This window comes from Ovis canadensis, chromosome 9 (assembly GCF_042477335.2).
Source record: "Ovis canadensis isolate MfBH-ARS-UI-01 breed Bighorn chromosome 9, ARS-UI_OviCan_v2, whole genome shotgun sequence".
Lineage (NCBI taxonomy): Eukaryota > Metazoa > Chordata > Mammalia > Artiodactyla > Bovidae > Ovis > Ovis canadensis.
In genome coordinates this window covers 71,155,028-71,161,990 of record NC_091253.1, presented here as the reverse complement: position 1 = coordinate 71,161,990, position 6,963 = coordinate 71,155,028, and positions in this window count along the sequence as shown.

Genomic DNA, 6,963 nt, shown 5'->3' with positions numbered 1-6,963 from the left:
ATATTTCTCCCACTTGTGCACAGCGTTGTAGCTTGAATATGCCTATTGTTTTCACAGTATCCATTACATATTTTAAATGGCATGGAATGATCATATATGTAAACATTACTTCAGCTAAAGTTGAGTGATGCTTGGCAAAGCAAGAGAGGCTGTCTGACCTCCTTGGGCCTTGGTTTCAAAGAAAGAGGTGCCAACGGACTTTGGGGGGTGTGGATTGTTACAGAAAGGAGTGAAATGGATGGACCAATGGGTGCCAGCATGTAAGAGAAATCTGGATCCCTTCTGTTGACATATACAGAAAGTTACAGGCCTCAAACTAGCTTCTCTACTTTGCAGCATACAGAAGGAGGAGGAAAGGCTTGCCTAAGGGTCTGAAATAGCAAGAAGGAAGAGTCTGGAAGGAAGGAGAGAAGGCTTACTGGGTGCAGCTTCAGGATTCATAAATAAAAAAGGAGGGGTGGAACCTCCAAATAAAAAAACACTTCTAAAATACCCATTAATAATCACATACGCTAAGATAAAAGCAAGAATTCCAAACTGTTTTTTTAAGCATTGATGTTTTTCTTTCTGCCTTCAGAAGAGGAAATGGAATTAGCCTAAAAACATGAAATGGGCTGATTAAGAATTCTTTAAACTTCCTAGGGTGGTGAGGCATACGAATGGTGGCAATCTCTTCACTGTAGGCAGACTAGTGAGCAGAAGCACACGGGACATTAATGCTTCGAACAACCTGTAATCTTAATTGTTTATAGAGCTGAGTATAAGCCTTCACCCCAAGATCTAAGTCCTGGAGCCCTGGATTCATGTCAGAATGTTTATTGATATTTTCCTAAGAGACACTCTCAAAATTATCCCTGCATTTTACTCACCATTAGTCTACATTTAGAGTGCATTTTCTGCCTTCTTACATTAGACTTAGATTTCCTTGATAACCAGGAACATAAACACAGGGAATAAGGAATAAGTCATTAGGTGAAGAATTGGGGCCATACAGATAGACAACAAATTTCCTCTAGGCCAAATGTACACCCAAATGTTTATTGTGTTAAATAATTCTGTTTTCTTGATAGAGGGCTCACACTCACTTTTAGGCTGAAAACTGGGCCTTAGGCAACCTTACAATAACAAACTAATGGCTGTTTACTGCTGTGGAAAGGAGCAAAATTGCTTCTTTAACTCTACTGAAGTTATTCTCCAGGAATGAAGTCAACAAACACACTTTTTAGCACTTACCCTGTCTAAGTTACTGTGCAAAGCAAACACAAGGTGCAAGAATATTACCCCCAACTAGACCATAAGCTTTAACTTACCAGCAAGGAGAGGAAAGTGCAGTCGCTCAGTCGTGTCCGACTTTTTGCGACCCCATGGACTGTAGCCTACCAAGCTCCGCTGACCATGGGATCTTCCAGGCAATAGTACTGGAGTAGATTGCCATTTCCTTCTCCAGGGGGATCTTCCCGACCCAGGGATCGAACCCAGGTCTCCCGCATTATAGACAGACGCTTTACCGTCTGAGCCAAAGTCAAACTGCAGCAAAATATTTAAATGATGAACAACAGTCATAACAAGACACTGGCACGTGAGCGATATAGACAACAGAGGCCAGTGGACATCAGAGACTGAAGAGATTCCATTAAGGAGACGGGAGAGGTTTGCACAAGTGAGGTTTGCCCACCAATGAAATCATTGCTACTTATCAGAATTAAAAGATTAGCAAAAGGTAGTAATGTTCTCCAGAACAGTATTTTACATAGTTTTCTTTAAGTCTGTCTGGCTTTTTTCTCAATTGAGATTTTTTTTTTTTTTTTTTTAAAAAGCCATTCTGCTTGTCAGTAGGCTGTCTCTTTTTAAAAACTAGAGACATCTTAATGATCGATCAATCCACTGACATTGAAAAGGATAAGCTACAGCACTAGCCATTTGGGGAAACTCAGCTATGCTGTCTCCTGCCTATTGTGTTGAAATGAGCTGGAGACAAGCTGTCCTCACTACAACCAAACACACTCCCATGCACATCTGAACCTCGAGGTTCCAGACCTGCCAAGTTGTATTTTCTCTTTACGGAACTGCACACTCATTCACGTCCACACATGTGTGCATGCACACATACACAGACGCACACACACTGCATAATCTCGCTCAAGAAATATTGTGGCTACAGCCATTAAATGTAAATAGATGCTTTCTTCTATTAGTAACAGAAGAAAGTTTCCATTTCTCTCCCTTTTAAATGCAGACATTATTGAGTATATGCCAGAGTCCAATGGGTAAGCACCATACTTTCTAAAGATGTTATGAGTTTATTAGTCTCAAATAAAGGGTTATTGCACAGTTACTCTACAATTAGCTCAACCCACCCAAAGGACAATGGTGGCAGTGTTTCCCAAGAGTTGATGAGGATTCCAGGTGTTTTGAACTTGGGTGATTATTCTCGCAACTCCACCAACTAGTCAAGTGTAAAGAATTTGTTGTTTGTAATGTCCAAAGCAGGGCAGTATCTAAATTATTTGGAAAGTGTTTTGCAATTTATTAACTCTTAACAGGTGTGAAACAGAACAGTGCGAAATCACCAATTTATTACTCAACCGAGCCTGCCCTAAACAGGGAGAATTGTACAAAAATCTACTGCAGTTCAGAGGAAATAACTCAAGGAGTTTGTAAATCTTCACCAGTTCTTAAGCAATCTAGTCACATTTAGGAGATCACAACACTCACTGATCTCTTTTCCATGAAATGAAATCTGAGCTAAATTCCATTAACACCTCTTCCCTAAGTCGACGTTTCTCTGCCCCTTGGCTCTCTCCTCTTTGGAGCTCTTTCTCAAACTTCGGGTGGGAGGAATCCAACCTGGGGAGCAAAGATGATATGGGATTCCACTTGGAAGAGGATTTCACCCACCTTTGCTCCTGATAAAAAGCTGCTTTCACAAATCCAGTCAATTGATTTCTTTGTCATGCTGGATGAAAGGATCTCTTAGAATCCTTAGGATACTAACATGTCTCTTGATACCTCTCTGAAAAAAAGTATTCCATGTCTTCTCATCAACCTTTTCCCCATTCTTGGAATCTCCAGGCATCGGAATAAAACTACCCTAGATATCACCTCTTGTACTTGGGAAGCCAAACAGAACTTTCCTCCATCTCTCATCTTCACTAGTTTGCTCAAGGCTGAAATGAAATGCACAGATTCAAAAGGTCAAGCAGTAGCAAAATTATAAACTCACCCAGCCTGGCCTATGCAATTAGTATATAAAAGAGCAATGATTAAAGATAAAGGGTAGTTTGTAATGTTTAAAACTGACTAAAGCGGAAAAGCATGTGAACTTTTGAAGACAAGTTATAACAAGGATTTGATATATTACATTAGGATCAAGCAGTGTCTCATGTATTTAGCAGCCAGTAGTTATACACCAGAAAGGAAGTTAGAACCCAAAGCCCTATAATGCAGGAGGAGGGTACCTGCTTAGTTTATTTTCTCAGATTAAATATCCAGTCCTAGAATGATGTAATCATAATTGACATTTTAATAACAATCCAGGCAGAATACCTTTTGCAAGTTGGATAATATACAGTTATTTGATACTATGGGTAATAAAATTGTATTTAAAATACCGTGTATGCCAAAGAAAAAGAAAGCTTCTCCTTAAAGTGAAAGTGAAGTCGCTCAGTCGTGTCCAACTCTTTGGGACCCCATGGACTGTAGCCTACCAGGCCCGCCCTCGCCCCTGAGCCGCAGCCCGGTGGCGGCAGCGTGCAGTCAGTGTCTGGGCCGCCTCGCTGGAGAGCATTGTCCCCAGGATGTCGAGCCTCAGGGTCAGACTTAAGATGGAAGACGGATCTGTCAAGGACGGATGGCGGAAGATGGGCGGACGGCTCGCCGGCCGGGATTCTCCAGGCAAGAAAACTGGAGTGGGTTGCCATTTCCTTCTCCAGGGGATCTTCCCAACCCAGGGATCGAACCCAGTTCTCCAGCATTCCAGGCAGACACTTTAACCTCTGAGCCACCAGGGAAGCCCATAGATGCCAAAGAAAAAGAAAGCTTCTCCTTAAAAGTAGACCTCAACCAGGAAAAAAAAACAAACACACACCCTCTAATTTTTTCCGTAAGAAACTCTCATATTTTAAACCCAGTGAAGGGATGATAAGATGCTTTCTTATCTAATTACAATGCAGTTTTCTATTTGCCTTACGTTGGTTTAAGTACAAGCTTTCTAAAAGTTTCCATACATAACACAGGAAGGCACATACACACATAAAAAGCCATGATTACCCATGCCAGAAGCTCTGGAAAGTGGAAAAAATAGTACCTAATATAGAGAGAGCAGAGAAGAAAAAATGAGCATCAACATCTTTGACTTCAAATACCTCATATGTATAAAGCATCTTCACTAAATGTCTGTAGGATGCAGATTCAAATGCAATGGTGATGGTTATAACTATGATAATAATTACAACTGTAAGATGGTCACAGTTTATTAAATATTCTCATCTGATCAGCAAAACAGAGAAGATGGTCTTCTCCCCATTTTATTTTTTTTAATGTATTTTTAAGTGGGGAGGATAATTGCTTTAAATGCAGTATTGGTTTTCTGCCATACAACAAGGTAAATCAATCACAAGTATACATATATATCCCCTCCCTCTTAAACTTCCCTCCCACTTCTCACCCCATCCCACCCCTCAGGTTGCCACAGAGCACTGGGCGGAGCTTCCTGTGCTACGCAGCAACTTCCCATTGGTTATACATTTTACATGCGGTAATGGACTTGTATTAGTGCTACTTTTGCAATTTGTCCCACCCTTCTCCCCATTTTAAAGATGATGAAAGAGTCAGGTAGCCTAGCAATTCTCAGGCCTCCATGAACAGTCAGTGATGCAGCTGAGACTGTCACTCTAAACTTCCAACTCCTGGTCCAGCACTCTCCACCCCACCACACCCTGCTGTGTATCCTCTCCATAAAAATGAAAAACGCATTCCAGGATTCCCAGTCTCTGCCATTACAGCAGTTCATGAGAAGCTTTGAAAGAACTGAGCACTTCCCACTCTGTGCGATTTGACTTCTCACCTGTCCAGAGCCTGTCAAGGGTCTACTCTGCTCTGTGACAATTTGAAAGATGGAAGGTGTTTCAAGTGCTCTATCCTAGGCAAGCTCAAGCATCCCTTGAAGCCCATTTCTCAAAATGGAAGTTAAGTAATATACAGCTGTTTCCTTCCTGTAGGCCTGGACACCACTAGCTACCCTCCCCTCCAAAAAATAATCTGGGTCCACATGAGATGTGAAATTTTGGCTGCCTGCTGTTTGTATTTTCCTGTCCTACTATTTAACAGCAAATGATGCAAAAAAGTAGTCACTTCTCAGAGAACCCCATGGTATCTTTAGATACAGTCAATTCATACAAACCAACCTCTAAACATTTAATTTATGCTGTGTACTGGCAACCCTCTTCCACGACCACCAACATAAAAAGGCAAATTTCTCCTCTCTTACCCCTTATTTCCTACTGGATCTATCCAATCAGAAATCTCAGTCACACCTAAGTCTCACTCAGCCTCACTCCCCAATCTCTGACTGCCCCATCTATCGGCTTCCAGAGATTTGTTTTGTTTGTTGACAATGCATCATAAATTTCAGTGATTCAGCCCTTCCTCTCCAACTCCATGCAGAGAAACAACCCTCTATGGGTTTGCCACATTTGTTCGCAGTGGGTCTTCTGAGCAAAGGACAGGTTTAAAAGCTGAAAGCTTAGAAAGATAGGGATAGACTTAGAGATGCCTCTCTCTAGAGGCATTTATTTACATCCCAGGATACAAACCTACAGAGGGCTTTCCTCCCTCTCCTGATATATAATGAATAATCTCTCTCTGGAAAGGAGATGAAAAATAAAATAGTTCAGTTCAGTTCAGTTCAGTCGCTCAGTCATATCCGACTCTTTGCAACCCCATAAACTGCAGCATGCCAGGCCTCCCTGTCCATCACCAACTCCCAGAGTTCACTCAGACTCACGCCCATCGAGTCAGTGATGCCATCCAGCCATCTCATCCTCTGTCGTCCCCTTCTCCTTCTGCCCCCAATCCCTCCCAGCATCAGAGTCTTTTACAATGAGTCAACTTTTCGCACGAGGTGGCCAAAGTACTGAAGTTTCAGCTTTAGCGTCAGTCCTACCAAGGAACACCCAGGACTGATCTCCTTTAGAATGGACTGGTTGGATCTCCTTGCAGTCCAAGGGATTCTCAAGAGTCTTCTCCAACACCACAGTTCAAAAGCATCAATTCTTGGGTGCTCAGCTTTCTTCACAGTCCAACTCTCACATCGATACATGACCACTGGAAAAACCATAGCCTTGACTAGACGGACCTTTGCTGGCAAAGCAATGTCTCTGCTTTTGAATATGCTATCTAGGTTGGTCTTTCCTTGAGAAACCTATATGCAGGTCAGGAAGCAACGGTTAGAATTGGACATGGAACAGCAGACTGGTTCCAAATAGGAAAAGGAGTACGTCAAGGCTGTATATTGTCACTATGCTTATTTAACTTATATGCAAAGTACATCATGAGAAACACTGGACTGGAAGAAGCACAAGCTGGAATCAAGATTGCTGGGAGAAATATCAGTAACCTCAGATATGCAGATGACATCACCCTTATGGCAGAAAGTGAAGAGGAACTAAAAAGCCTCTAGATGAAAGTGAAAGTGGAGAGTGAAAAAGTTGGCTTAAAGCTCAACATTCAGAAAATGAAGATCATGACATCTGGTCTCATCACTTCATGGGAAATAGATGGAGAAACAGCAGAAACAGTGTCAGACTTTATTTTGGGCTCCAAAATCACTGTAGATGGTGACTGCAGCCATGAAATTAAAAGATAAGGTAGGGACCTTATCAAACTTCAGTGTCCTCAAAGTCAGGGTCTGCCCCTGTGGCACACCCCATTACACATGACGGTAACACCCCCTGCTCTAGTCAC